The following is a 9625-nucleotide window of genomic DNA, read 5'->3' on the forward strand; positions in this document are numbered from 1 at the left end:
TTTGGTTTGGTTTTAATTTTTCTACTTCACTTTATCAGCAAACACACGAGTAGCAACCTCTGGAGCTACCTACCGAAAAATTGTAGTAAATACTACATGTTCGAACGTTGTTGTGTAGTAAAGTCTCTGCTTTTGACAGGAACGTGATCCACATGTAGCATTTACTACCGAAATTCAAGCATGCTACGTTTTATTCATACGGCCCAATGTTATGCGCCCTTATTCTGAATAACGTCGTATCGTTTTTCCTTCGTATTTCATTTGTATTACCCATAACGCTAGCAAAATCAAAGGTAGCTATGATTCGATCGAACCACATTCGATCGAAAAATCAATACGTCGTTATTCAGAATAAGGGCGATGATGTTTATATGTGTGTATGTATGCATGTGTGTATGTATGTATGTATGTATGTTTGTATTTATACCTTATGATAAAAAAAGAACCAGAATTTTCATTTTAAAATTCCCGCGCTTGTCCAATCGGTAAACTTTTATTCTATCAACGTTGGCAACACTTTTATACACATTCTGTCAAATTTTGACACATATCGTACGATTAGTTTTTGTTTGGCGTCTATACAACGAAGTTGAAAAATTTTCGTGTGGCGATTTTTATAATGGATGAAAACTTAGAACAACGTGCGTGCATCAAATTTTGTGTTGCAAATGGATTTAAGTGTTCCGAAACGTTGAAAATGTTAGAAAATGCCTTTGGTGAATCGTGTCTATGAAAAACACAGGCATACGAGTGGTATAAAAAGTGGCTTCAAAGGTGGTCGTACAAGCTTGGATCATGATGAGATCCCTGGCCGCCCAACAACATCTGTTACTGAAGAAAACATTGAATCGGCGAAGCAAATCGTGTGGCAAAATCGTTCTGTACCGATTAGAGAGATTGCTGTGTTGTTGGGCATCTCTTATGGATCAGCCGAACACATTTTAACTGATGTTTTGGGTTTGAAACGCGTCGCTTCTCGGCTGGTGTCAAAAAAGCTGAACGATAATGCACCGGCTCACACAGCGTTGGTTGTGTCGCAGTTTTTGGCCAAAAACTCAACCAATATCATCAACCAAGCACCGTACTCTCCAGATATGGCACCGTGTGACTTTTTCCTCTTCCCCAGACTCAAATTGACATTGCGGGGAACGCGTTTTGAGACCATAGAGACCATAAAAGAGAATTCGCAGCGTGAACTAAAGGCCATACCTTCGGCGGCCTATAAAACTTGTATGGAAAATTGGATCAAGCGTTGGCATGCATGTATTGCCGCAGGAGGAGAGTACTTTGAAGGCGATAATAAAGAAATTTATTAAAAATTGAAATTTTGCGTTTTTTTTATAAAATTCCGGTTCTTTTTTGACCATAAGGATGTTTGAATGTATGTATGCATGTATGCAGGGTTTTTGTCCTTCTCACTAAGGGACACGCTAATGCAAAATTTTTTGTATCTTCTCTACTATGTTATGGAGAAAATATTGAAGTCATAAAATAGTATAACTTTTGTTTACAACATACGTATCAAATTTTAAAGCAGCTTCCAAATTTGGAACTTCCGTATGGTTGATGACGCATAAATAGGGAGGAAATCATCAAGATTGATAGGCTAGTTGATGATCAAAATCATTTACGTGATATTTTCGAAATTTTCTTCAGGGAAACTACGTGTCCTCGCGTGCTTCCACAAAAGGCCCTGTATGTATGTATATATGTACATATGAAACAAACATGAATACACTTATCCACAATTTTATAAAATCTGTTTGAATCAGCACAAAAAAACAGTGACCAAGTGGGAACCATAGCCTAGGAAAGCACTTAATAATCATTGGACTCAGCACGGGATGCACACATGAAAGCACTAAAAAGACCGGTATTACAATGCACATAAATAGAAATAAATAAAAAGAATATTTAAAAAATCAGTCATGACCATAAAAGCACGTTTACAAAATCAATCCATGGATCGAAATAATTACTGGTTTATTAGATATTGAAGCTGTCCGATTTAACCCCGCGTCCGGTCTAACCTCGATCTCCCCTAATAGAATTGATGGAAAACTCGGCTTTCGATCGGAGCTCCGGAGACCCCTATTGTTATACACCATTCGACTCAGCTAGACGAGATCGGAAAATGTCTATGTGTATGTGTGTGTGTGCATTTTCCGAAAATTTATTCTATATGCTCAATTTTCTCGGAGATGGCTGAACCGATTTCAAAAAGCTTTGGTTCATTCAAAAGTCACATCAAGATCAAGTGGCTTTCATTTTCGGTTCCGAAGGTATAATGGTAGAAGTGACGTAACCATTTTTTCTATCCGCACTTTATCCAGAAAGTAACTAATGATCAAATTCAAATGTATTGGGGTTGGCGGTTCAATGCATAGGACACTGGTCTTACAAACCAGTTGTCGTATGTTCAAGCCCCGACCTGGAAGGATTCGTAGTGTCAGTAGATTTGTAGCACCAGCCATGCAATGGTTCTCTGACTGACTCTAAATCGACTGTTGAAACAGAAGGTCAAATTCCACTACAGGAATGTAATACCAAGGCTATGTAAGCATTGAGTCACGCTTTCCTGAACTCTGAACAATCTGAATGAATTTATGTTAAAAATCAGCTAAAATTCGTGTCAGAAATTATTCTATCGAAAAAAACGAAATGTTTTAATGAGACACTGAGAACTGTTTGGTACTGTTTAGTCACAATAAATAGGATTTCTTGCTTCGGTATGTGACAGTAGACGAAGCATGGATACACCAATCGTCAGCTGAGTGGTGTCCGAAAACGCAAATGGCAACAGGAAAAATCATGGAGTCATGCTCGAGGTATAATTTACATTGACTATTTTGAAATCATCAATAGTGACTATTAAATTGAGATATTTGAAGAATGAAATCGAAAAAAGTTGCCTCATATGAAGAAGAAAAATATCATCTATTCCAAGACAGAGTGCCGTGCCACTAGTCAATAAAAACAATAGCCAAATTTAACGAATTTGGTTTCGATTTGCTTTCTCACACACCATATTGCTCCAGATCTAGCCTCCAGCGAGAACTGGCTCTTTGCTGATAGCATAAAGATTCTTCAGGGAAATGGCTCGAATGAGAAAATTATTTTGAGACCAAGGACAAATCATTCTATAACCATGACATCAAACGGCTAAAAAGCGCTGGAACGATTGTAATGTACATGAAGATGGTTATGTTTATGAATCAAATCGAATTTTCACAAGAAATGTTATTTTCCTAGTTAGTTTGCAACGATTGATTTACCAAGTTCAGAAGATCGTGACCGGTTGAAATAGTAGCAATCTTGTATCGCCTTTGAGTAAGTAATTGGTTGGTCGAATCCTCGTTGTCTAGAGATATTTACATATCAATTAGCTGTGTTATTTCAATAGGCTCACTAACCCGTTCAATGCATTGATTGATCAGTTGAACACTATTCAATATTTCAGATAATTTCGCTCTGAAAGCTTTTCTATATTGTTGAAAGTTATAATTTTCGATGCACAGTTAGTAGGTAACTTATTTTGAGGAAACATTAACTAAAGGTAAGTACATTTATCTTGACGAAGTTTAATTGTTGACTCTGGTTTCAAAAGTAGATTAATCACAGTGACTGCAAAATCGTGCCTCATTTGAAAGACGAAGGTATATCATTTTACCGGGATTGGATGTGATCGGAGAACAATCAACTAAGCATCCGGAACTCTACATCGTCTAAGTAGCGAATTTTTTTTATCTCTAAATGTTGATCGATGCGACAAGTGATTATTGCTGTGCTAAGGCAAGACATCTATTCTCTTGCACCGCTCGGAAACCACATTATTACGTAACCGCTAAACATGCGAATGAAAAACGATAGCCCCTCATCCGAGGCGCTCTGACGTCAAGCTAATAAAGTACTAAAGATTATGGTCGTTTGGTATTTTCTAGAATATTTTTGATAAGAATATTTGTTGTTTCTTCAAATACTTTACAGTGAATTACATCCATAGAAACACATCAAATATCGTTCAAAGATTCAGTAAAATTTCCAACGGGCATCGTAAACTTTGAAAAACAAAGCGAACTAAGGATCATCTCCCGTTCACATGGCAAAGTACAATATTAATTAAACCAACAAACCTAGCGCATGTAACAAAAATTTCAACTCGTAGATAGGAAAATATCAACACCACTCGAACGGCCACTTGAGCAGCAGCGGAGGTGTGTCCGCCACGGAATTGTACGGAAGTGAGCACGTGCTCCTTATAAGACTTGTTTATCCGGTGGTAGGCTGATGTCATTCTAACGGATAGCATTTTTCGCGGAATATTCATGTGATGCGCAATTGAAACCCGTTGTTTTGTTCTTCAGCGTTTGCTATCTGGTTAAAAGATTCCCAAATCAATTACAATGCAGCCTGCCTGCACATGTCAATTATTCTTGTTTGCCTTTCTTTGCTCTGATAAGGTGAGTACTGATACTTAGAAAATGTTACACCCTAAGTTCCGAAACAAGAGCATTGTTTATATTGATTTTGAAATTAGTTAATATGTGCTTTGTACCATAATAAAGCTTTTAGCAGCTACCAATGGGAATAAATTGATACTGCGATGAGAGGCGAAGAATAACAGTCACAAATAATCATGTGTATAGGGACTCCATCTTTACGTAAATTGCTGAACAATATCCAGCAAAATTTAGCCCTTTATTAATCTACCAAACTGTGGAAAAAATAAAATAATTGTATGACACTACAAAGTATTTGCTTGTTGTGCCAAGAAAACAGGATTCGATTTCTAATTCTGAACATAGGATCAGACAATGTTTTTGACCCGAAACGTGAATGATTACAAGGTTTCAATAACTATAATCAATCACCCAGGGATGTGATCTTTCCTTCTATTACATGTTGTATTGAATATGCCTCTCTTCTATCGTTGGAAACGCGATTGCGTTCTGATTGAACCATATTACAGGGCGGCAAATGAATTCCTGATTAAAATTCCCGGTTTCTGGAATAGGCCCGATTTCGGGCATCTTAAGCTTCCGCTTCATTATTACCCAAAATCTCTCGATGGTCCGGAACTGCGGGCAGTTTGGTGGATTTATGTTTTGCCTTTCTCTATAGAAAGGTATTAGAATTGCTGGAAAACCCGACTTTTGAACGGAGCCTCGGAGACCCATAGTGTTATATATCATTCGACTCAGTTCGACGAGATCGAAAAATGTGTGTGTGTGTGTGTGTGTGTGTGTGTGTGTGTGTGTGTGTGTGTGTGTGTGTGTGTGTGTGTGTGTGTGTGTGTGTGTGTGTGTGTGTGTGTGTGTGTGTGTGTGAGTCCCAAAAAGTCGATTTTTTCAAAAACAATTTTTTCGAGATGACACTAAATCTCGACGTTTCATGCAATTCTAAGACTTTTGGCATCAAATTTTTTTTTTCGATTTCGAAAATTTCATGTACCCCCTATGGTGATTTTTCAAGATATATGAAAATTCCACTAAGTGGACTAAGAAGGGTTTTTTTAGATTAGCATCACTCTTCTCATACAAATTGGCAACGCAAATGTCAAGCACTAGTTTGGAAAAATGATGCTGACTGTGTGACATAAACACTGAAGCATGCTTTTGTGAACTACTCGAATCAATCTGAATCAATTGGTGTTCAAATAAGTATCTGAAATTATTTAATAAAAGTATGAAATATATTTTCATAAGACTGTTATGAAAGAAGAGAAAGGCGTTATCACACCACTAGGTGGATTAAGAAGGGTTTTTATAAATTAAATCTAAGTTATTATCGTGGTACCATTGATGACTTTTCGACTGTAGTGGCAACTCGCCAAATCTAGCCAGAACTTCACGGAACCTTTGTGGGCTTTAATGAAAGGTAGTACGCGGTTTTTGAGGCATCATTTCTTTTACAGCTTCGTGTCCATCGTGTTATTCGTCACGAACACTTTAGTCTGTGCTCCGCAGCTACATATTCCTTGCCAAATCATCAGTTTTTTTGGCAAATTTGTCCATAAAAGCAAATTTAAACTTCGCGGGAAAATCTCCTCAGGGCGTCGCCATGTAGAATTTATGGCCAGGAAGCTGTCCGAAATCCATTTTGACGTAGGTTTCATCGTCGATGAGCAGGCATCCTTGGTACTTCATCAAAACCTGCTGGTATAGTTTCCGAGATCGAGTTTCGGTGACGAAACTTTGCTTCAACGTTCTGTTTGGTTGCTTGCTGGCTCGATAAGAACGATATCCTGCTTGCAAACGAATTCTTCGAACGGTAACGCGTGCAGCAGCGTATTTTGTGCGAATTCATTATTCGATAATTCAGGGTTTGCTCAGATGGTTCTCAACACCTTCTGGTACAGCTGGAAGTCATATGTCCCACTACGACGCTTACCTTGAGGCACTCGATCAACGCTCTTTCGCTTCCTGAAACGTTCGAGCACACCATACACGGTTGCTTTGGCGATTTTCAACAATTTTACGTTTTTATTCCGGACCACGTTGGATTATCGAAGTGGGTGTGCAGAATTTGTTCTCTCTTTCTCGGCATCCATCTTAAATAACTTTTGACTCACTGCACGAAACACCGTTAAAAATTTATACAACAGAAAGTGGGCACCTAGATAAACAAACCGCTGTAAAAGAAATCTTGCAGTGATCACTTTCCATGCCACTGCAACACAATAAGTGATTTCGAATTCTAACTGGACAGAACTTTAGTTATATATTCTACCATCTTAGAATTATCCGGGTAGGATACAGATATCATATCGAATGCAATGTAAACTGTGGAATAGTTTTAGGAAATATCGATACAGCCATACATAATTTTAATCATTATTGAAGTTGGGAATCTATCAGTTCCGAAAGCGCAAACTAAATTCAATTCTCCTTCATCTACATCAATGTCAACGTTCTTGTGATCCTTCAAAGCAAAATAAACATAGATTCATTGAATGAATCAAAGCATATTCTAAGATTATATACTGGTCTTCAGAAATCAGTTTCAGCTCTCAAAGAAGGAATCATATAGTTGAATGCTGCCATTTTGTGTTGATGGGAATGATTAGAAGTATTTGGTATGACACGGTCCGTATTGGTAGGCTTCCTATATATTTCGAAAGTTAAGGATTTTGTCTTCCGGACAATAAGAATATCCAAGAAAGGTAAACTGTTGTCATTCTCTTCCTCATAGGTGAATTTAATATTTTTATGTAAATTATTAATTATTTCTAAGAAGTTTGATAAATCGTTGCGTTTGATGATGCAAAATATATCATCAACGTATCTCCACCAGCGATTAGGTAATAATCTCTGTTTATTTAAAAGTTCTTCAAGGTTTGCCATAAATAATTCACAAAAAAACGGGAAGAGTGGATTACCCATTGGTGCCCCTTGTAATTGTTTATAAAATTCCCCTCTGAATTTGAAATAATTTACATCCATGCAAAGCTGGGTTAGAGTAAGAATAAGACCGTACTTTGCATTTCCATAAACTACTACTATTTTGTTGAAGTAACCAATCTTCCAACAGATTGATTGAGTCCTTCACTGGAACACTTGGGATAGATACCATTATTTCGTCATCTGCGATTTCGCCTGAATTCTGAAGTTGAGTAGCGAATACCTGTGTGTTAGGAACTGATTTGCTGAAGATTTTTTTTTGCATAGATTGGAATTCTTTTGCTATGAATTTGGAGATTTTTTGATTTGGGGCCCCTACTGAAGAAATGATTTTCCTTATTTCGTTACCAGGTTTATGAACCTTTGGTAGTCCTATTAGTTTGGATAAAGAGGGGTTAGAAACTTTGAGACTACTGAGATTGATATCGAAGTTTGGGTTGCATTCATGAAGAGTTTTATCTACTTTTTAATAATATCTGGAAGGGGGTCGGCTCTAAGAGGGCCGTCATTGATTTTTTGGGTTATCAGATTGTCATAATCTTCTTTGTCCATAATTACCACTTTGTTTCCCTTATCAGCCTTAACATAAAATATAAAGTGCTTTTCCCGCAATTGTTTCACTAGTTCTTTATCACCCATATTTTGTTGATTTTTCAATGAAGTATTTTTAATGATATCAGCTCCAATAGTTCTGGCATCATTAATTTGAGAAAAAGAAAGATTACAGTTATTTAGGCCTGTTTCTACGTCTATAATAACTTGTTCGATGTTTACTTTAGAAGAAATTGCATAATTTAACCCAAGATTGAGAAGTTTTTTTTGTTCGTTGGTAAAATTCTGAGATGAACGATTGATTAGGAAGTCTTCTGAAAACTGTATCGGAGGTTTTGGGGGTCGGCATGTGGAATTTTTGAAACGTAAATTTTCGAATTTCTTGTGAAGAAGAATTCGTTTGCGCTCAGATTCGCAATGTTCTGCAAATTTAACTTTGCTTAGGAAAATTTCGAAACCTTGAGGATATTGTTTCGCTAATTTTAAATGAAGATTATAACATTCCAAAGTTTTCACGTTCAGAATGCTAAACAATTTTTTAGTTTTCTCTTTCAGAATTTCGTGTTGAATTTTATTTTGAATATTTTTAGAAAAAGATCTCCCACCCTTTACTCTGCAGCATGTGAGAGTTAATCCAAATTTACTGCATTTTTACAAAAATGCAATGTCTCTCGATATTCCCACATTTTTTTTTTCTTAACTCAGTAAACCTATTAGGCTCACTTGGCTTGGTAACCATTGTCACTAAATTTCTGTTTCAGCTGTTAGTAGAATATTCTCACTAATAGTACTGTTGTTGTACCGTTGAATTCCACTATGTCACGCCATTACACTCTCACAAAGTCACTATTTTCGCAGTCACTATTCTTCCGAAAGTGTATCAAACATTAGAATACAGATACGTATTTCGGAATGTTATTTACATCCTTCTTCAGTGTATCGGTTTTTTAAGTTTACTGAAGAAACGCTGCAGTGAAGTTCCTTTTATACAAACCTAAGTAGGTAGAAACGCAAGTAGGTAAACCACAAAAGGAACAAAAAAAAATGAAAAGGAAAAAAAAACAGGTAACAGAAAAACTGGAAGAGTTAAGTGTTTTCTATGTTTGTTTTATCTTGGATATGGGTAGTAACTGGAAAAGCCAAGAAGATATATTCCCTTGGTCTCGGTTTAATAAAGAGATGGAGTTATTTTTGAATATTTCTAAACTTTCTAAACTTTGATTCTGCTGAATCTAATATCGATGGATTGGAAATTTGTCTTAAGATTTTTATGTCATTAGTAGTGAGTTCATGATCTTCAAAAAAGGCATGTTCTGCTACTTTTGACTTGAAGTGAAGTGGTAGTCCCTTTTCCAATTCTTTTGATGCTTTCGCTATTTCTGAGATATGTTCCTTGAAACGAATGTCTAGTGTTCTCTTTGTTTGTCCGATGTATATTTAATCGCAATAAGGACACGAGATTTTGTATACCCCGGACTTTTTCAAAATCTCTGTAGGATATTTTGTAGAACCTAGTAAAGTTTTCAATTGGTAGTTCACACTGCTGAACACTAAATCTAAAACAATTTTTTTAGTTTTGATTTTAATGGGTGTGAAATATTTCGATTAAAGTCCACCGGTATTCTTTTAAAATTTAGAAAAGTTTAGAAATATTCAAAAATAACCCAATCTCT

At 36.5% G+C, this 9625-nt stretch overlaps 1 protein-coding gene across 1 annotated transcript in view; it reads right to left on the reverse strand.

Moving 5' to 3' along the window:
• LOC131431868 (kinesin-like protein KIF14) overlaps positions 1 to 9625 on the reverse strand; it is a 47249-nt gene that overhangs the window by 9466 nt on the left and 28158 nt on the right. The gene's annotated exons all lie outside the window — the stretch shown is intronic.

The sequence above is a fragment of the Malaya genurostris genome, chromosome 2 (genome assembly GCF_030247185.1).
Source record: "Malaya genurostris strain Urasoe2022 chromosome 2, Malgen_1.1, whole genome shotgun sequence".
Taxonomy (NCBI): Eukaryota; Metazoa; Arthropoda; class Insecta; order Diptera; family Culicidae; genus Malaya; species Malaya genurostris.